This window comes from Pseudophryne corroboree, unplaced genomic scaffold (assembly GCF_028390025.1).
Source record: "Pseudophryne corroboree isolate aPseCor3 unplaced genomic scaffold, aPseCor3.hap2 scaffold_829, whole genome shotgun sequence".
Classification (NCBI taxonomy): Eukaryota; Metazoa; Chordata; class Amphibia; order Anura; family Myobatrachidae; genus Pseudophryne; species Pseudophryne corroboree.
Genome location: NW_026970408.1, coordinates 182,132 through 202,757, shown reverse-complemented (window position 1 = coordinate 202,757; position 20,626 = coordinate 182,132). Strand labels below are relative to the sequence as shown.

At 47.4% G+C, this 20,626-nt stretch overlaps 13 non-coding genes and 1 pseudogene across 13 annotated transcripts; 6 read left to right on the top strand and 8 right to left on the bottom strand.

Annotated features, from left to right (window-relative positions):
• Positions 1-4,257: 4,257 nt before the first annotated feature.
• Positions 4,258-4,421, bottom strand: LOC135042574 (U1 spliceosomal RNA). The gene has a single exon (XR_010235677.1). It is a non-coding gene; the product is annotated as a U1 spliceosomal RNA (small nuclear RNA).
• Positions 4,422-5,076: 655 nt separating this feature from the next.
• Positions 5,077-5,239, bottom strand: LOC135042474 (U1 spliceosomal RNA). Its single transcript, XR_010235588.1, has one exon. It is a non-coding gene; the product is annotated as a U1 spliceosomal RNA (small nuclear RNA).
• A 152-nt stretch (positions 5,240-5,391) lies between these two features.
• Positions 5,392-5,555, bottom strand: LOC135042441 (U1 spliceosomal RNA). Its single transcript, XR_010235563.1, has one exon. It is a non-coding gene; the product is annotated as a U1 spliceosomal RNA (small nuclear RNA).
• A 9,212-nt stretch (positions 5,556-14,767) lies between these two features.
• On the bottom strand, positions 14,768-14,930 carry LOC135042486 (U1 spliceosomal RNA). The gene has a single exon (XR_010235597.1). It is a non-coding gene; the product is annotated as a U1 spliceosomal RNA (small nuclear RNA).
• Positions 14,931-15,082: 152 nt separating this feature from the next.
• LOC135042443 (U1 spliceosomal RNA) lies at positions 15,083-15,246 on the bottom strand. Its single transcript, XR_010235565.1, has one exon. It is a non-coding gene; the product is annotated as a U1 spliceosomal RNA (small nuclear RNA).
• A 675-nt stretch (positions 15,247-15,921) lies between these two features.
• LOC135042463 (U1 spliceosomal RNA) lies at positions 15,922-16,084 on the bottom strand. The gene has a single exon (XR_010235584.1). It is a non-coding gene; the product is annotated as a U1 spliceosomal RNA (small nuclear RNA).
• Positions 16,085-16,236: 152 nt separating this feature from the next.
• LOC135042573 (U1 spliceosomal RNA) lies at positions 16,237-16,400 on the bottom strand. The gene has a single exon (XR_010235676.1). It is a non-coding gene; the product is annotated as a U1 spliceosomal RNA (small nuclear RNA).
• A 593-nt stretch (positions 16,401-16,993) lies between these two features.
• LOC135042509 (U1 spliceosomal RNA) lies at positions 16,994-17,121 on the bottom strand (annotated as a pseudogene).
• A 144-nt stretch (positions 17,122-17,265) lies between these two features.
• LOC135042529 (U5 spliceosomal RNA) lies at positions 17,266-17,381 on the top strand. Its single transcript, XR_010235633.1, has one exon. It is a non-coding gene; the product is annotated as a U5 spliceosomal RNA (small nuclear RNA).
• Positions 17,382-17,651: 270 nt separating this feature from the next.
• LOC135042538 (U5 spliceosomal RNA) lies at positions 17,652-17,767 on the top strand. The gene has a single exon (XR_010235641.1). It is a non-coding gene; the product is annotated as a U5 spliceosomal RNA (small nuclear RNA).
• Positions 17,768-18,031: 264 nt separating this feature from the next.
• LOC135042521 (U5 spliceosomal RNA) lies at positions 18,032-18,147 on the top strand. The gene has a single exon (XR_010235625.1). It is a non-coding gene; the product is annotated as a U5 spliceosomal RNA (small nuclear RNA).
• Positions 18,148-18,421: 274 nt separating this feature from the next.
• On the top strand, positions 18,422-18,537 carry LOC135042523 (U5 spliceosomal RNA). The gene has a single exon (XR_010235627.1). It is a non-coding gene; the product is annotated as a U5 spliceosomal RNA (small nuclear RNA).
• Positions 18,538-18,812: 275 nt separating this feature from the next.
• Positions 18,813-18,928, top strand: LOC135042531 (U5 spliceosomal RNA). The gene has a single exon (XR_010235635.1). It is a non-coding gene; the product is annotated as a U5 spliceosomal RNA (small nuclear RNA).
• Positions 18,929-19,202: 274 nt separating this feature from the next.
• On the top strand, positions 19,203-19,318 carry LOC135042544 (U5 spliceosomal RNA). The gene has a single exon (XR_010235647.1). It is a non-coding gene; the product is annotated as a U5 spliceosomal RNA (small nuclear RNA).
• The last annotated feature ends 1,308 nt before the right edge of the window (positions 19,319-20,626 follow it).

Genomic DNA, 20,626 nt, shown 5'->3' with positions numbered 1-20,626 from the left:
CTACGCTTTGTATCACCGCTTTCCAGAATACGCACACAGATGAAAACCTCTTACGGCAACTGAGGAAGATCATCACAGAATGGCTTACCCCAATTGGACTCTCCTGTGGATTTGTGGCATCGGACAACGCCAGCAATATTGTGCGTGCATTATATCTGGGCAAATTCCAGCACGTCCCATGTTTTGCACATACCTTGAATTTGGTGGTGCAGAATTATTTAAAAAACGACAGGGGCGTGCAAGAGATGCTGTCGGTGGCCACAAGAATTGCGGGACACTTTCGGCGTACAGGCACCATGTACAGAAGACTGGAGCAACACCAAAAACGCCTGAACCTGCCCTGCCATCATCTGAAGCAAGAAGTGGAAACGAGGTGGAATTCAACCCTCTATATGCTTCAGAGGATGGAGGAGCAGCAAAAGGCCATTCAAGCCTATACATCTGACCACGATATAGGAGGTGGAATGCACCTGTCTCAAGCGCAGTGGAGAATGATTTCAACGTTGTGCAAGGTTCTGCAACCTTTGAACTTGCCACACGTGAAGTCAGTTCAGACACTGCCAGCCAGAGTCAGGTCATTCCCGTCATCAGGCTTTTGCAGAAGAAGCTGGAGACATTGAAGGAGGAGCTAAGACAGAGCGATTCCGCTAGGCATGTGGGACTTGTGGATGGAGCCCTTCATTCGCTTAACCAGGATTCACGGGTGGTCAATCTGTTGAAATCAGAGCACTACATTTTGGCCACCGTGCTCGATCCTAGATTTAAAACCTACGTTGTATCTCTCTTTCCGGCAGACACAAGTCTGCAGGGGTTCAAAGACCTGCTGGTGAGAAAATTATCAAGTCAAGCGGAACTTGATCGGTCAACAGCTCCTCCTTCACAGTCTCCCGCAATTGGGGGTGCGAGGAAAAGGCTCAGAATTCCGAGCCCACCCGCTGGCGGTGATGCAGGGCAGTCTGGAGCGACTGCTGATGCTGACATCTGGTCCGGACTGAAGGACCTGCCAACGATTACGGACATGTCGTCTACTGTCACTGCATATGATTCTCTCACCATTGAAAGAATGGTGGAGGATTATATGAGTGACCGCATCCAAGTAGGCACGTCAGACAGTCCGTACGTATACTGGCAGGAAAAAGAGGCAATTTGGAGGCCCTTGCACAAACTGGCTTTATTCTACCTAAGTTGCCCTCCCACAAGTGTGTACTCCGAAAGAGTGTTTAGTGCCGCCGCTCACCTTGTCAGCAATCGGCGTACGAGGTTACTTCCAGAAAATGTGGAGAAGATGATGTTCATTAAAATGAATTATAATCAATTGCTCCGTGGAGACATTGACCAGCAGCAATTGCCTCCACAAAGTATACAGGGAGCTGAGATGGTGGATTCCAGTGGGGACGAATTGATAATCTGTGAGGAGGGGGATGTACACGGTGATGAATCGGAGGATGATGATGAGGTGGACATCTTGCCTCTATAGAGCCAGTTTGTGCAAGGAGAGATTTATTGCTTCTTTTTTGGTGGGGGTCCAAACCAACCCGTCATTTCAGTCACAGTCGTGTGGCAGACCCTGTCACTGAAATGATGGGTTGGTTAAAGTGTGCATGTCCTGTTTATACAACATAAGGGTGGGTGGGAGGGCCCAAGGCAATTCCACCTTGCACCTCTTTTTTCTTTTATTTTTCTTTGCGTCATGTGCTGTTTGGGGAGTGTTTTTTGGAAGGGCCATCCTGCGTGACACTGCAGTGCCACTCCTAGATGGGCCAGGTGTTTGTGTCGGCCACTTGGGTCGCTGAGCTTAGTCACACAGCTACCTCATTGCGCCTCTTTTTTTCTTTGCGTCATGTGCTGTTTGGGGAGTGTTTTTTGGAAGGGCCATCCTGCGTGACACTGCAGTGACACTCCTAGATGGGCCAGGTGTTTGTGTCGTCCACTTGGGTCGCTGAGCTTAGTCACACAGCTACCTCATTGCGCCACTTTTTTTCTTTGCGTCATGTGCTGTTTGGGGAGTGTTTTTTGGAAGGGCCATCCTGCGTGACACTGCAGTGCCACTCCTAGATGGGCCAGGTGTTTGTGTCGGCCACTTGGGTCGCTGAGCTTAGTCACACAGCTACCTCATTGCGCCTCTTTTTTTCTTTGCGTCATGTGCTGTTTGGGGAGTGTTTCTGGAAGGGCCATCCTGCGTGACAATGCAGTGCCACTCCTAGATGGGCCAGGTGTTTGTGTCGGCCACTTGGGTCGCTGAGCTTAGTCACACAGCTACCTCATTGCGCCTCTTTTTTTCTTTGCGTCATGTGCTGTTTGGGGAGTGTTTTTTGGAAGGGCCATCCTGCGTGACACTGCAGTGCCACTCCTAGATGGGCCAGGTGTTTGTGTCGGCCACTTGGGTCGCTGAGCTTAGTCACACAGCTACCTCATTGCGCCTCTTTTTTTCTTTGCGTCATGTGCTGTTTGGGGAGTGTTTTTTGGAAGGGCCATCATGCGTGACACTGCAGTGCCACTCCTAGATGGGCCAGGTGTTTGTGTCGGCCACTTGGGTCACTGAGCTTAGTCATCCAGCGACCTCGGTGCAAATTTTAGGACTAAAAATAATATTGTGAGGTGTGAGGTGTTAAGAATAGACTGAAAATTAGTGGAAATTATGGTTATTGAGGTTAATAATACTTTGGGATCAAAATGACTCCCAAATTCTATGATTTAAGCTGTTTTTTAGGGTTTTTTGAAAAAAACACCCGAATCCAAAACACACCCGAATCCGACAAAAAAAATTCGGTGAGGTTTAGCCAAAACGCGTTCGAACCCAAAACACGGCCGCGGAACCGAACCCAAAACCAAAACACAAAACCCGAAAAATTTCCGGTGCACATCTCTAGTGGCCATGCCATGTCACTGTGCAGGAGCCAGCACCGCTCACACACTAGTCCCCGGTGCAGCCCCCAACCCCCGGGACACCCGGAGCAACAAAATGTAGATTCAGGCCACCAGGCCACGCCCCTACCTATGAAACCATGCCTCCTTTTTACCATTGCGCTGCTTATCTGCGCGCACTGCATTACAATCTCCCTCGCCACCTCTCTGGGTGTCACCAGTGATAGTGACACCTCTGCCATGCTTGTAGCAGCTGGTCCTAAGATCTACACCTCAAGCCCTGAGTGTTTGCCCTTGTGACTTGTTGATCATCATAGCAAAGCAGATGCTTACAGAAAACTGCAGGGGCTTAGATTGAAAATAAAAAAAATTGATGGGTATAAGGTAGAGAGGAGCGGGTTCGGTTCTCCGAGAACTGAATTCCCCACGAACCCCACGAACTCCTCCTCCGAGGCAGGCTCGGTTGTTCCCGCCTGACTCGGAAAACCTGAACAAGGGAAAATGTCATCATCCCGCTGTCGGATTCTCGCGAGATTCGGATTCCATATAAAGAGCTGCGCGTTGCCGCCATTTTTACTCGTGCATTGAAGAGAGAGCGGAGAGGACGTGGCTATGTTCTCTCAGTGGAAATCTCAATATCAGTGCTCAGTATCAGTGGATACTTATTGCTGCTCAGTAATACTAGTAGTGTGTCTCTCCTGCTCAGTGTCAGTTCTCAGTAGTATCCTCATCAGTGCTCAGTATCACTGCTCATTGTCTTGTGCTGCATTGTTGTGCTCAGCATACTACAGTACATTACTAATAGTCCAGTGCTGCATCTTGCTGCTCAGTGTCAGTTCTAGTATCCTCATCAGTGCTCACTATCACTGCTCATTGCATTGTGGTGTTCTGTATACTACAGTAACATAGTAATATAGTAACATATAGTAACATAGTTTTTGAGGTTGAATAGAGGCAAATTGCCCATCGTGTTCAACCTGTTTTAAGTTGTGATGATTCTACATACTTGCTGAATAATGTTTTATGACTAGTTAGCTACTACAACTCATGTTACCCCCGGATTAACCATGTTGATATTTTAAGTATTATAACCTTGGATAGCTTTTTCATTCAGAAATGTATCCATTCCTTTTTTAAATCCAATTACAGAGTCCGCCATTACCACCTTCCCTGGCAGGGAATTCCACATCCTGATTGCCCTAACAGTGAAGATCATAGTATCTCACCTGGCAGGTAAGTAGGAGTTGGGCCAGAGCTGTGGAGGATTGCTGCTCGGGCACCCCCTGTCAAATGAAGGAGTTCCAACTGAGGCAGCACAAGGGAACTCTCGAAAGAAGAACAAGGCTAGAGGAAGATCTGAGACAAAGAAATCTGACTTTTACCAGAGCTGACCAGAGGAAAGCACAAACACAGTCCCCCACTACCACAAATAATGCAGTCGAGTTTCCCACATTTGGGGAAATCACAGGGGTCAGCATACCCAGAATGCAATGAATGAACCTCACCCTGGGAGAACAATCTTCATGACCATGGTATCGCCTATGCAAAATAAGTATGATTTGGGATAGGGCTGGGGAGGGCCGCTGCTCAGGCACATCTCTGTCAAGTAAAGGAGATTCAACTGAGGCAGCACAAGGGAACTCTCATCTGGGGACAACAACTGCAGGGAGAACACATATTTTCAGATGAACATGGGAGGGCAGAAGGCTGCCTAATACTGAAGCACCCCCAAACAACAAACCAAATGCAACAACTAGTACAAGCATTCCTGGGGGAAGTTCTGCAGAAGACGGATTTGCATACGGTGATGTCATCCAAGCAGTGGGCCAAAGTTGGCTGGATCCCTCATCTGCATATGAAAAGAGAAAAGGGGTATGCAGGGCATGGCGGCCTTTTGCGGCGCTTGGATGACCCTTAGTTCGCATTAAACACCCCCACCCTCCTTCGGTGTGGGGCTCATGTTGACAATGCCCCAGCCCCTGAAGCATTCAAGCTGATTTCTTACAGCAGCTTGGCACTGTAACAGCTCCAGAGCTGCTCTGTAAGGCAAGTAAAAGGGTGTGTAGTTTGCATTGTGCATTGGAAGGCACAAAGTAAGCAGACAGGAGGAGAAGTCAGGATAGTGCACAAGGGTATAAAAGGGAGGGGCTCAAGAAAAAAGAAGTGGAAACAGACAGCAAACTAGGCTGGAGAGAGACCTGAGACAAAGAGATCTGAATTATACGAGAGCCGACCAGGGGAAACACAAATTATGCAGTCAAGTTTCCCACATTTGGGGAAATCGCAGGGGCAGCACACCCAGAGTGCAATGGGTGAGCCTTGCCCTGGAAGAAGCACCTTCATGATCATAGTATCTCACCTGGCAGGTAAGTAGGAGTTGGGCTTGAGCTGGGGAGGGTCGCTGCTCGGGCACCCCCCTGTCAAGTGAAGGAGATCCAACTGAGGCAGCACAAGGGAACTCTCGAAAGAAGAACAAGGCTAGAGGAAGATCTGAAACAAAGAAATCTGACTTTTACCAGAGCTGACCAGAGGAAAACACAAACACAGTCCCCCACTACCACAAATAATGCAGTCGAGTTACCCACATTTGGGGAAATCACAGGGGTCAGCATACCCAGAATGCAATGAATGAACCTCACCCTGGGAGAATAATCTTCATGACCATGGTATCTCATATGCAAAATAAGTATGATTTGGGATAGGGCTGGGGAGGGCCGCTGCTCAGGCACATCTCTGTCAAGTAAAGGAGATTCAACTGAGGCAGCAGAAGGGAACTCTCATCTGGGGACAACAACTGCAGGGAGAACACATATTTTCAGATGAACATGGGAGGGCAGAAGGCTGCCTAATACTGAAGCACCCCCAAACAACAAACCAAATGCAACAACTAGTGCAAGCATTCCTGTTTGTTTCTGAAGCCAACTTTGACCCACTGCTTGGATGACATCACCATATGCAAATCCATCTGCTGCAGGCCTTCCCCCAGGAATGCTTGCACTCTTTATATGAAATCCGAATCTCGCGAGAATCCGACAGCGGGATGATGACATTTTCCCTTGTTCAGGTTTTCCGAGTCAGGCGGGAACAACCGAGCCTGCCTCGGAGGAGGAGTTCGTGGGGTTCGTGGGGAATTCGGTTCTCGGAGAACCGAACCCGCTCCTCTCTACCTTATACCCATCAATTTTTTTTATTTTCAATCTAAGCCCCTGCAGTTTTCTGTAAGCATCTGCTTTGCTATGATGATCAACAAGTCACAAGGGCAAACACTCAGGGCTTGAGGTGTAGATCTTAGGACCAGCTGCTACAAGCATGGCAGAGGTGTCACTATCACTGGTGACACCCAGAGAGGTGGCGAGGGAGATTGTAATGCAGTGCGCGCAGATAAGCAGCGCAATGGTAAAAAGGAGGCATGGTTTCATAGGTAGGGGCGTGGCCTGGTGGCCTGAATCTACATTTTGTTGCTCCGGGTGTCCCGGGGGTTGGGGGCTGCACCGGGGACAAGTGTGTGAGCGGTGCTGGCTCCTGCACAGTGACATGGCATGGCCACTAGAGATGTGCACCGGAAATTTTTCGGGTTTTGTGTTTTGGTTTTGGGTTCGGTTCCGCGGCCGTGTTTTGGGTTCGAACGCATTTTGGCTAAACCTCACCGAATTTTTTTTGTCGGATTCGGGTGTGTTTTGGATTCGGGTGTTTTTTTCAAAAAACCCTAAAAAACAGCTTAAATCATAGAATTTGGGAGTCATTTTGATCCCAAAGTATTATTAACCTCAATAACCATAATTTCCACTAATTTTCAGTCTATTCTTAACACCTCACACCTCACAATATTATTTTTAGTCCTAAAATTTGCACCGAGGTCGCTGGATGACTAAGCTCAGTGACCCAAGTGGCCGACACAAACACCTGGCCCATCTAGGAGTGGCACTGCAGTGTCACGCATGATGGCCCTTCCAAAAAACACTCCCCAAACAGCACATGACGCAAAGAAAAAAAGAGGCGCAATGAGGTAGCTGTGTGACTAAGCTCAGCGACCCAAGTGGCCGACACAAACACCTGGCCCATCTAGGAGTGGCACTGCAGTGTCACGCAGGATGGCCCTTCCAAAAAACACTCCCCAAACAGCACATGACGCAAAGAAAAAAAGAGGCGCAATGAGGTAGCTGTGTGACTAAGCTCAGCGACCCAAGTGGCCGACACAAACACCTGGCCCATCTAGGAGTGGCACTGCAGTGTCACGCAGGATGGCCCTTCCAAAAACACTCCCCAAACAGCACATGACGCAAAGAAAAAAAGAGGCGCAATGAGGTAGCTGTGTGACTAAGCTCAGCGACCCAAGTGGCCGACACAAACACCTGGCCCATCTAGGAGTGGCACTGCAGTGTCACGCAGGATGGCCCTTCCAAAAAACACTCCCCAAACAGCACATGACGCAAAGAAAAAAAGTGGCGCAATGAGGTAGCTGTGTGACTAAGCTCAGCGACCCAAGTGGACGACACAAACACCTGGCCCATCTAGGAGTGTCACTGCAGTGTCACGCAGGATGGCCCTTCCAAAAAACACTCCCCAAACAGCACATGACGCAAAGAAAAAAAGAGGCGCAATGAGGTAGCTGTGTGACTAAGCTCAGCGACCCAAGTGGCCGACACAAACACCTGGCCCATCTAGGAGTGGCACTGCAGTGTCACGCAGGATGGCCCTTCCAAAAAACACTCCCCAAACAGCACATGACGCAAAGAAAAATAAAAGAAAAAAGAGGTGCAAGGTGGAATTGCCTTGGGCCCTCCCACCCACCCTTATGTTGTATAAACAGGACATGCACACTTTAACCAACCCATCATTTCAGTGACAGGGTCTGCCACACGACTGTGACTGAAATGACGGGTTGGTTTGGACCCCCACCAAAAAAGAAGCAATAAATCTCTCCTTGCACAAACTGGCTCTATAGAGGCAAGATGTCCACCTCATCATCATCCTCCGATTCATCACCGTGTACATCCCCCTCCTCACAGATTATCAATTCGTCCCCACTGGAATCCACCATCTCAGCTCCCTGTATACTTTGTGGAGGCAATTGCTGCTGGTCAATGTCTCCACGGAGCAATTGATTATAATTCATTTTAATGAACATCATCTTCTCCACATTTTCTGGAAGTAACCTCGTACGCCGATTGCTGACAAGGTGAGCGGCGGCACTAAACACTCTTTCGGAGTACACACTTGTGGGAGGGCAACTTAGGTAGAATAAAGCCAGTTTGTGCAAGGGCCTCCAAATTGCCTCTTTTTCCTGCCAGTATACGTACGGACTGTCTGACGTGCCTACTTGGATGCGGTCACTCATATAATCCTCCACCATTCTTTCAATGGTGAGAGAATCATATGCAGTGACAGTAGACGACATGTCCGTAATCGTTGGCAGGTCCTTCAGTCCGGACCAGATGTCAGCATCAGCAGTCGCTCCAGACTGCCCTGCATCACCGCCAGCGGGTGGGCTCGGAATTCTGAGCCTTTTCCTCGCACCCCCAATTGCGGGAGACTGTGAAGGAGGAGCTGTTGACCGATCAAGTTCCGCTTGACTTGATAATTTTCTCACCAGCAGGTCTTTGAACCCCTGCAGACTTGTGTCTGCCGGAAAGAGAGATACAACGTAGGTTTTAAATCTAGGATCGAGCACGGTGGCCAAAATGTAGTGCTCTGATTTCAACAGATTGACCACCCGTGAATCCTGGTTAAGCGAATGAAGGGCTCCATCCACAAGTCCCACATGCCTAGCGGAATCGCTCTGTCTTAGCTCCTCCTTCAATGTCTCCAGCTTCTTCTGCAAAAGCCTGATGACGGGAATGACCTGACTCAGGCTGGCAGTGTCTGAACTGACTTCACGTGTGGCAAGTTCAAAAGGTTGCAGAACCTTGCACAACGTTGAAATCATTCTCCACTGCGCTTGAGACAGGTGCATTCCACCTCCTATATCGTGGTCAGATGTATAGGCTTGAATGGCCTTTTGCTGCTCCTCCATCCTCTGAAGCATATAGAGGGTTGAATTCCACCTCGTTTCCACTTCTTGCTTCAGATGATGGCAGGGCAGGTTCAGGCGTTTTTGGTGTTGCTCCAGTCTTCTGTACGTGGTGCCTGTACGCCGAAAGTGTCCCGCAATTCTTGTGGCCACCGACAGCATCTCTTGCACGCCCCTGTCGTTTTTTAAATAATTCTGCACCACCAAATTCAAGGTATGTGCAAAACATGGGACGTGCTGGAATTTGCCCAGATATAATGCACGCACAATATTGCTGGCGTTGTCCGATGCCACAAATCCACAGGAGAGTCCAATTGGGGTAAGCCATTCTGTGATGATCTTCCTCAGTTGCCGTAAGAGGTTTTCATCTGTGTGCGTATTCTGGAAAGCGGTGATACAAAGCGTAGCCTGCCTAGGAAAGAGTTGGCGTTTGCGAGATGCTGCTACTGGTGCCGCCGCTGCTGTTCTTGCGGCGGGAGTCAATACATCTACCCAGTGGGCTGTCACAGTCATATAGTCCTGAGTCTGCCCTGCTCCACTTGTCCACATGTCCGTGGTTAAGTGGACATTGGGTACAACTGCATTTTTTAGGACACTGGTGAGTCTTTTTCTGAGGTCTGTGTACATTTTCGGTATCGCCTGCCTAGAGAAATGGAACCTAGATAGTATTTGGTACCGGGGACACAGTACCTCAATCAAGTCTATAGTTGGCTCTGAAGTAATGATGGATACCGGAACCACGTTTCTCACTGCCCAGGATGCCAAGGCCTCAGTTATCCGCTTTGCAGCAGGATGACTGCTGTGATATTTCATCTTCCTCGCAAAGGACTGTTGGACAGTCAATTGCTTGGTGGAAGTAGTAAAAGTGGTCTTACGACTTCCCCTCTGGGATGACCATCGACTCCCAGCAGCAACAACAGCAGCGCCAGCAGCAGTAGGCGTTACACTCAAGGATGCATCGGAGGAATCCCAGGCAGGAGAGAACTCGTCAGAATTGCCAGTGACATGGCCTGCAGGACTATTGGCATTCCTGGGGAAGGAGGAAATTGACACTGAGGGAGTTGGTGGGGTGGTTTGCGTGAGCTTGGTTACAAGAGGAAGGGATTTACTGGTCAGTGGACTGCTTCCGCTGTCGCCCAAAGTTTTTGAACTTGTCACTGACTTATGATGAATGCGCTGCAGGTGACGTATAAGGGAGGATGTTCCGAGGTGGTTAACGTCCTTACCCCTACTTATTACAGCTTGACAAAGGCAACACACGGCTTGACACCTGTTGTCCGCATTTCTGTTGAAATACTTCCACACCGAAGAGCTGATTTTTTTTGTATTTTCACCAGGCATGTCAATGGCCATATTCCTCCCACGGACAACAGGTGTCTCGCCGGGTGCCTGACTTAAACAAACCACCTCACCATCAGAATCCTCCTTGTCAATTTCCTCCCCAGCGCCAGCAACACCCATATTCTCCTCATCCTGGTGTACTTCAACACTGACATCTTCAATCTGACTATCAGGAACTGGACTGCGGGTGCTCCTTCCAGCACTTGCAGGGGGCGTGCAAATGGTGGAAGGTGCATGCTCTTCACGTCCAGTGTTGGGAAGGTCAGGCATCGCAACCGACACAATTGGACTCTCCTTGTGGATTTGTGATTTTGAAGAACGCACAGTTCTTTGCTGTGCTTTTGCCAGCTTAAGTCTTTTCATTTTTCTAGCGAGAGGCTGAGTGCTTCCATCCTCATGTGAAGCTGAACCACTAGCCATGAAGATAGGCCAGGGCCTCAGCCGTTCCTTGCCACTCCGTGTGGTAAATGGCATATTGGCAAGTTTACGCTTCTCCTCCGACGATTTTTATTTAGATTTTTGAGTCATTTTTTTACTGATCTTTTGTGTTTTGGATTTTACATGCTCTGTACTATGACATTGGGCATCGGCCTTGGGAGACGACGTTGATGGAATTTCATCGTCTCGGCCATGACTAGTGGCAGCAGCTTCAGCACGAGGTGGAAGTGGATCTTGATCTTTCCCTATTTTTGGAACCTCAACATTTTTGTTCTCCATATTTTAATAGGCACAACTAAAAGGCACCTCAGGTAAACAATGGAGATGGATGGATACTAGTATACTTATGGATGACGAGTGACTGACGACACAGAGGTAGCTACAGCCGTGGACTACCGTACTGCGTCTGCTAGTATAGAGATGATAATTAATGATATAAAAAAAAATATATATATAACTACTGTAGGTATATATAATATAATGACGGACCTGGTGGACACTGTCAGCAGACTGCTAAACTACTAGTATGAAGAAGATAGAAAAAAACTTCCACCACAGGTAGGTAGGTATACAATTATGGACGAGCACTGACGACACAGAGATAGCCACAGCCGTGGCCTACCGTACTGCGTCTGCTAGTATAGAGATGATAATTAATGATATAAAAAAAAATATATATAACTACTGTAGGTATATATAATATAATGACGGACCTGGTGGACACTGTCAGCAGACTGCTAAACTACTAGTATGAAGAAGATAGAAAAAAAAAACCACCACAGTTAGGTATACAATTATGGACGAGTGACGACACAGAGGTAGGTACAGCCGTGGACTACCGTACTGCGTCTGCTAGTATAGATAATATACTAAATATATTACTACTGTAGGTATATAATATAATGACGGACCTGGTGGACACTGTCAGCAGACTCCTAAACTACTAGTATGAAGAAGATAGAAAAAAAAACCCCACCACAGGTAGGTATACAATTATGGACGAGCACTGACGACACAGAGGTAGGTACAGCCGTGGACTACCGTACTGCATCTGCTAGTATAGATAATATAATAAATATATTACTACTGTAGGTATATAATATAATGACGGACCTGGTGGACACTGTCAGCAGACTGCTAAACTGCTAGTATGAAGAAGATAAAAAAAAACCCCACCACAGGTAGGTAGGTATACAATTATGGACGAGCACTGACGACACAGAGATAGCCACAGCCGTGGACTACCGTACTGCGTCTGCTAGTATAGATAATATAATAAATATATTACTACTGTAGGTATATAATATAATGATGGACCTGGTGGACACTGTCAGTAGACTCCTAAACTACTAGTATGAAGAAGATAGAAAAAAAAAAACCACCACAGGTAGGTAGGTATACAATTATGGACGAGCACTGACGACACAGAGATAGCCACAGCCGTGGACTACCGTACTGCGTCTGCTAATATAGAGATGATAAAGATGAAAAAAAATATATAACACTACTGCAGGTAAATATTTATATAATATATGTATGACGGACCTGCTGGACACTGTCAGCAGAATGCATTTATAGAATAAAAAAAAAACACCACAGGAGTGTTTAACTTTTTCAGGCAGACAATATACTGGTGGTCACACTGGCAGCAAAAGTGTGCACTGTACTCCTGCTATAACTGCTCCCCAGTCTCCCCCACAATTAAGCTGTGTGAGCAGTGAGCACTCAGCACAGTCAGATATACATAGATGATATATCATGCAGCACACTGAGGCTGAGCACAGATATGGTATGTGTATCGTTTTTTTTCAGGCAGAGAACGGATTATAAATAATAAAACTGGTGGTCACTATCAGCAAAACTCTGCACTACTGAGTACTCCTGACAAGTTCAACTGCTCCCCAAATTAGTAGTAAATCAAATGTCACTCGTCTCTATCTTCTAATCTAAACGGAGAGGACGCCAGCCACGTCCTCTCCCTATCAATCTCAATGCACGTGTGAAAATGGCGGCGACGCGCGGCTCCTTATATAGAATCCAAGTCTCGTGAGAATCCGACAGCGGGATGATGACGTTCGGGCGCGCTCGGGTTAACCGAGCAAGGCGAGAGGATCCGAGTCTGCTCGGACCCGAGCAAAAAAGGGTGAAGCTCGGGCGGGTTCGGATTCCGAGGAACCGAACCCGCTCATCTCTTATGGCCACCCAGCATGACGCCTCCCTTCTTGACCATGCTGTAATTGCAGTCGCACTGCAGTTCAGCGTGATCATAAAAAATGGTGTAGCCTCCTGCTGGTGCAGACTGTATGTGCGCGCAGGAAGCCGCCACCATTTTTGTGATCACAGCGGCTGAATGTGATGTCATACAGCTGCTGTGACCACGCCCCCTGTGTCTCCTCCATTGCAGACCCCATTTTGAAGCCTTGCCCCCGCACCGCTCCATCCCTGACTTGGAAATGGAGTGTTGCTGACCCCCCTCTCCCCCCCTGCCCCGATTGACAGGCAGAGGCGATCGCATTCTCTGTGGGGTGCTGCAGAAAATGCAGGCACATGCGTATGCTCTTAGCAATTTTTGCAGTTGGATCACTTATTGTGATTGCAATCCAACCTGAATCAGGCCCTATTACCTATCACAATGCGCTGCGGGCAGTACAAAATTGGTTTAATATAGGAGAAAACCCCCCAGACCTGTGCTCCTTAACTGTACCTGGTGGCTAGTGGAGCGGCTGCCCAGTAATCAGTGTCCACGCCAGTGCGCACACGGTCCACCCCCTACGGCCACGCTCCCCTTCATCAGCGGCCTCGTGATCCGGAAGGGCGGTGTGTGTGTGACTGACCTTAGGAAGAATCCGGAGCCTCCGCTGCAGTGACCCAGCAACCAGGGCACGGGAGTATACAGTGCCGCTGGGAGTGATGAAGCTGCAGTAAAGATGTCTATTAGACCTAGCCTGCTGCAGCCCTTGTAGATTCTCATAAAACAAGTTCTTCTTTTCTTGTCAAAATGAATAGCTAAGAATTGGCTTCCTGAGGCAGGCCCCTGTTAAGTGGCCTGCTACTGAAGGCACCAACTACAAACTGAGCTCCCTGTTCATGGAAGCGGGGTTATAGAGGAGGATGCGCTGAGCATCTTGGGAACAGTCAAAAGCTTTGAGTCGGTTGGTGCCTCAGATCAAGATCCTACTCTACACCCCAATGTGAATCCTTGTGGAGTCCTGTGTACCCCACAGAAGAAATTAATGTGTCACACCCATTGGCATCAACCTTAGAATAGCTGCTGATGGGCACAATTGAGAAAGGAAGGGGGGGGGGGACATTTGAATCCAGCACATAGATGCAATTCAAATATGTAATTTGTACCTTCCTATTTTAAAATATAATGGATGAACTTCACCCTGTGAGAACAATCTTCATGATCAAGAGATCTCATATGCAAAATAAGTATGAGTTGGGATAGGGCTGGGGAGGGTGGCTGCTCGGGCAGCCCCTCCCCCATCAAGTTAAGGAGATTCAACTGAGGAAGCACAAGGGAACTCTCGTCTGGGGACAACAACTGCAGGGAGACCACATCTTTTCAGATGAACATGGGAGGGCGGAAGGCTGCCTAATACTGAAGCACCATCAAATATCAAACCATATGCAACAACTAGTACAAGCATTCCTGGGGGAAGGTCTGCAGCAGACGGATTGCATACGGTGATGTCATCCAAGCAGTGGGCCAAAGTTGGCTGGAACCCTCATCTGCATATGAAAAGAGAAAAGGGGCATGCAGGGCATGGCGGCCTTTTGCGGTGCTTGGATGACCCCTAGTTCGCATTAAACACCCCCACCCTCCTTTGGTGTGGGGCTCATGTTGGCTATGCCCCAGCCCCTGAAGCATTCAAGCTGATTTCTTGCAGCAGCTGGGCACTGTAACAGCTCCAGAGCTGCTCTGTAAGGCAACTAAAAGGGTGTGGGCCCTGCAGCACTACCTGTAGTTCGCATTGTGCGTTGGAAGGCACAAAGTAAGCAGACGGGAGAAGTCAGGATAGTGCGCAAGGGCATAGAAGGGAGTGGCTCCAGAAAAGAGAAGTGGAAACAGACAGCAAACTAGGCTGGAGAGAGACCTGAGACAAAGAGATCTGAATTATACGAGAGCCGACCAGGGGAAACACAAATTATGCAATCAAGTTTCCCACATTTGGGGAAATCACAGGAGCAGCACACCCAGAGTGCAATGGGTGAGCCTTGCCCTGGGAGAAGCACCTTCATGATCATAGTATCTCACCTGGCAGGTAAGTAGGAGTTGGGCTAGAGCTGGGGAGGGTCACTGCTCGGGCACCCCCCTGTCAAGTGAAGGAGATCCAACTGAGGCAGCACAAGGGAACTCTCGAAAGAAGAACAAGGCTAGAGGAATATATGAGACAAAGAAATCTGACTTTTACCAGAGCTGACCAGAGGAAAACACAAACACAGTCCCCCACTACCACAAAAAATGCAGGCGAGTTTCCCACATTTGGGGAAATCACAGGGGTCAGCATACCCAGAATGTAATGAATGAACCTCACCCTGGGTGAACAATCTTCATGACCATGGTGTCTCCTATGCAAAATAAGTATGATTTGGGATAGGGCTGGGAGGGCCGCTGCTCAGGCACATCTCTGTCAAGTAAAGGAGATTCAACTGAGGCAGCACAAGGGAACTCTCATCTGGGGACAACAACTGCAGGGAGAACACATATTTTCAGATGAACATGGGAGGGCAGAAGGCTGCCTAATACTGAAGCACCCCCAAACAACAAACCAAATGCAACAACTAGTGCAAGCATTCCTGGGGCAAGGCCTGCAGCAGATGGATTTGCATATGGTGATGTCATCCAAGCAGTGGGTCAAAGTTGGCTTCAACCCTCATCTGCATATGAAAAGAGAAAAGGGGCGTGCAGGGCATGGCGGCCTTTTGCGGTGCTTGGATTACCCCTAGTTCGCATTAAACACCCCCACCCACCTTTGGTGTGGGGCTCATGTTGGCCATGCCCCATCCCCTGAAGCATTCAAGCTGATTTCTTGCAGCAGCTGGGCACTGTAACAGCTCCAGAGCTGCTCTTTAAGGCAAGTAAAAGATTGTGTGGGCCCTGCAGCACTACCTGTAGTTTGCATTGTGCATTGGAAGGCACAAAGTAAGCAGACGGGAGGAGAAGTCAGGATAGTGCACAAGGGTATAGAAGGGAGGGGCTCAAGATAAAAGAAGTGGAAACAGACAGCAAACTAGGCTGGAGAAAGACCTGAGACAAAGAGATCTGAATTATACGAGAGCCGACCAGAGGAAACACAAATTATGCAGTCAAGTGTCCCACATTTGGGGAAATCGTAGGAGCAGCACACCCAGAGTGCAATGGGTGAGCCTTGCCCTGGGAGAAGCACCTTCCTGATCATAGTATCTCACCTGGCAGGTAAGTAGGAGTTGGGCTAGAGCTGGGGAGGGTCGCTGCTCGGGCACCCCCCTGTCAAGTGAAGGAGATCCACCTGAGGCAGCACAAGGGAACTCTCGAAAGAAGAACAAGGCTAGAGGAAAATCTGAGACAAAGAAATCTGAGTTTTAACAGAGCTGACCAGAGGAAAGCACAAACACAGTCCCCCACTACCACAAATAATGCAGTCGAGTTTCCCACATTTGGGTAAATCACAGGGGTCAGCATACCCAAAATGCAATGAATGAACCTCACCCTGGGAGAACAATCTTCATGACCATGGTATCTCCTATGCAAAATAAGTATGATTTGGGATAGGGCTGGGGAGGGCCGCTGCTCATGCACATCTCTGTCAAGTAAAGGAGATTCAACTGAGGCAGCACAAGGGAACTCTCATCTGGGGACAACAACTGCAGGGAGAACACATATTTTCAGATGAACATGGGAGGGCAGAAGGCTGCCTAATACTGAAGCACCCCCAAACAACAAACCAAATGCAACAACTAGTGCAAGCATTCCTGGGGGAAGTTCTGCAGAAGACGGATTTGCATACGGTGATGTCATCCAAGCAGTGGGCCAAAGTTGGCTGGAACCCTCATCTGCATATGAAAAGAGAAAAGGGGTATGCAGGGCATGGCGGCCTTTTGCGGCGCTTGGATGACCCTTAGTTCGCATTAAACACCCCCACCCTCCTTCGGTGTGGGGCTCATGTTGGCCATGCCCCATCCCCTGAAGCATTCAAGCTGATTTCTTGCAGCAGCTTGGCACTGTATCAGCTCCAGAGCTGCTCTGTAAGGCAAGTAAAAGGGTGTGGGCCCTGCAGCACTACCTGTAGTTTGCATTGTGCATTGGAAGGCACAAAGTAAGCAGACAGGAGGAGAAGTCAGGATAGTGCACAAGGGTATAAAAGCGAGTTTCCCACATTTGGGAAAATCACAGGGGTCAGCATACCCAGAATGCAATGAATGAACCTCACCCTGGGAGAACAATCTTCATGACCATGGTATCTCCTATGCAAAATAAGTATGATTTGGGATAGGGCTGGGGAGGGCCGCTGCTCAGGCACATCTCTGTCAAGTAAAGGAGATTCAACTGAGGCAGCACAAGGGAACTCTCATCTGGGGACAACAACTGCAGGGAGAACACATATTTTCAGATAAAAATCTTGGTCATGCTCTGGTTTCTCTTCAGAACGAACAAATCTTTCGCCTTTTATTAAAGATTTCCGTGGAGAGGAGCAAAACCGAGTTTTATCTCAATTTTTGCATGCCCCATCTTTTTGGGGTTTCTTTTATCGGTTAAAAGATAGAATGAGTGTGCTTTAATGTAAGCTCATTTGCATAGAAATGACAGTAAATGTTTGTTTCTTTTCAAACAGAACTTTCTTGACCATGCTACTTGCTTGAAAGATCTGGGAGCACATGGAATACAGTACAAACCATGCTTATAGCAAGGAGAAGCCAGGTGAGAAATCTGCTTACTTTCAAGTTGGGCGCTCACTTTGATCTGAATGAGGACTGCTGGCACAGCATTTAGGCGACAGGTGGAATCTTGGTCATGCTCTGGTTTCTCTTCAGAACGAACAAATCTTTCGCCTTTTATTAAAGATTTCTGTGGAGAGGAGCAAAACTGAGTTTTATCTCAATTTTTGCATGCCCCATATTATTGGGGTTTCTTTTATCAGTTTCTTGTTAGCTTTAATGTAAGTTTATTTGCATAACAATGACTATAAATGTCTGTTTCTTTTCAAGCAGAACTTTCTTGACCATTCTAATTGCTTGAAAGATCTGGGAGCACATGGAAAAGAGTACAAACCATGCTTATAGCAAGGGGAAGCCTGGTGAGAAATCTGCTTTCTTTCTTTCAAATTGGGTGCTCACTTTGCGCTGAATGAGGACTGCTGGCATGGCACTCAGGCGACAGGTGGAATCTTAGTCATACTCTGGTTTCTCTTCAAAACGAACAGATCTTTCGCCTTTTACTAAAGATTTCCGTGGAGAGGAGCAAAACTGAGTTTTATCTCAATTTTTGCATGCTCCGTCTTATTGGGGTTTCTTTTATCGGTTTAAAGATAGAACGAGTGTGCTTTAATGTAAGCTCATTTGCATAGAAATGACAGTAAATGTTTGTTTCTTTTCAAACAGAACTTTCTTGACTATACTAAATGCTTGAAAGATCTGGGAGCACATGGAAAAGAGTACAAACCATGTTTATAGCAAGGGGAAGCCTGGTGAGAAATCTGCTTTCTTTCTTTCAAATTGGGTGCTCACTTTGAGCTGAATGAGGACTGCTGGCATGGCACTCAGGCGACAGGTGGAATCTTGGTCATGTTCTGGTTTCTCTTCAGAACGAACAAATCTTTCGCCTTTTACTAAAGATTTCCGTGGAGAGGAGCAAAACTGAGTTTTATCTCAATTTTTGCATGCCCCATCTTATTGGGATTTTATTTTATCGGTTTAAAGATAGAACGAGTGTGCTTTAATGTAAGCTCATTTGCATAGAAATGACAGTAAATGTTTGTTTCTTTTCAAACAGAACTTTCTTGACCACACTAATTGCTTGAAAGATCTGGGAGCACATGGAAAAGAGTACAAACCATGTTTATAGCAAGGGGAAGCCTGGTGAGAAATCTGCTTTCTTTCTTTCAAATTGGGTGCTCACTTTGAGCTGAATGAGGATTGCTGGCATGGCACTCAGGCGACAGGTGGAATCTTGGTCATGCTCTGGTTTCTCTTCAAAACGAACAGATCTTTCGCCTTTTACTAAAGATTTCCGTGGAGAGGAGCAAAACTGAGTTTTATCTCAATTTTTGCATGCTCCGTCTTATTGGGGTTTCTTTTATCGGTTTAAAGATAGAACGAGTGTGCTTTAATGTAAGCTCATTTGCATAGAAATGACAGTAAATGTTTGTTTCTTTTCAAACAGAACTTTCTTGACTATACTAATTGCTTGAAAGATCTGGGAGCACATAGAAAAGAGTACAAACCATGTTTATAGCAAGGGGAAGCCTGGTGAGAAATCTGCTTTCTTTCATTCAAATTGGGTGCTCACTTTCAGCTGAATGAGAACTGCTGGCATGGCACTCAGGCGACAGGTGGCATCTTGGTCATGCTCTGGTTTCTCTTCAGAACTAACAAATATTTCGCCTTTTATTAAAGATTTCCGTGGAGAGGAGCAAAACTGAGTTTTATCTCAATTTTTGCATGCCCCATATTATTGGGGTTTCTTTTATCAGTTTAAAGACAGAACGAGTGTGCTTTCTTGTTAGCTTTAATGTAAGTTTATTTGCATAACAATGACAGTAAATGTTGTTTCTTTTCAAACAGAACTTTCTTGACCATGCTACTTGCTTAAAGGTCTGGGAGCACATGGAAAACAGTACAAACCATGCAGTATCACAAGAGCCTTTATTTGATCTTTCATGAAGATAGAGCAGAATTGAGGACACGTCAACAATTTCTGCCGAAGGTGGTTCATCTTTCCACATGGTGCCTTTGGCCACTGACACCTTCGTTGAGTCAAAGTCTCTGGCTGTGGTCAGAACTTTGAAAATGTATGTCACCAGAACGGTTCAGATTAGGAAAACAGAGGCTCTGTTTGTCCTGTATGCTCCCAACAGGATTTGGTGTCCTGCTTCCATGCAGACCATTATGCGCTGGATCTGTGGTAAGATTCAGCATGCTCGTTCCACGGCAGGATTGCCGTTACTGAAGTAGGTGAAGACCCATTCTACTAGAAAGGTGGGTTCATCCTTGGCAGCTGGTCGGGGAGTCTCGGCATTGCAACTTTGCCGAGCAGCTATTTAGTAAACACTTTTGCTAAGTTTTACAAGTTTGATACCTTGGCTGATGATAACCTTAAGTTGGGTCATTCGGTGCTGCAGAGTCGTACGCACTCTCCCACCCGTTCAAGAGCTTTGGTATAACCCCATGGTTCTTAATGTGACCCCAGCATCCTCTAGGTCGTATGAGAAAATAGGATTTTAATACCTACCGGTAAATCCTTTTCTCTTAGTCTGTAGAGGATGCTGGGCACCCGTCCCAGTCCATACTGTGTCTGCAGTTATTACTTGTGGTTATACACATGTTGTGTTATGGTTCTGGTCAGCTTTTTGCTGCAATTGTTCATGCCGTTGGCTTGTGTTCTGTTGAATGCCACGTTCTGCGGCATGTTTAAGGTGTGAGCTGGTAAGATGCTCACCTTAGTTTAACAATAAATCCTTTCCTCGAAATGTCCGTCTCCCTGGGCACAGTTCCTATAACTGGAGTCTGGAGGAGGGGCATAGAGGGAGGAGCCAGTTCACACCCTTTGAAAGTCTTAAAGTGCCCATGTCTCTTGCGGATCCCGTCTATACCCCATGGTTCTTAATGTGACCCCAGCATCCTCTACGGACTAAGAGAAAATAATGCCCTTGCGCACTATCCTGACTTCTCCTCCCGTCTGCTTACTTTGTGCCTTCCAACGCACAATGCGAACTACAGGTGGTGCTGCAGGGCCCACACCCTTTTACTTGCCTTACAGAACAGCTCTGG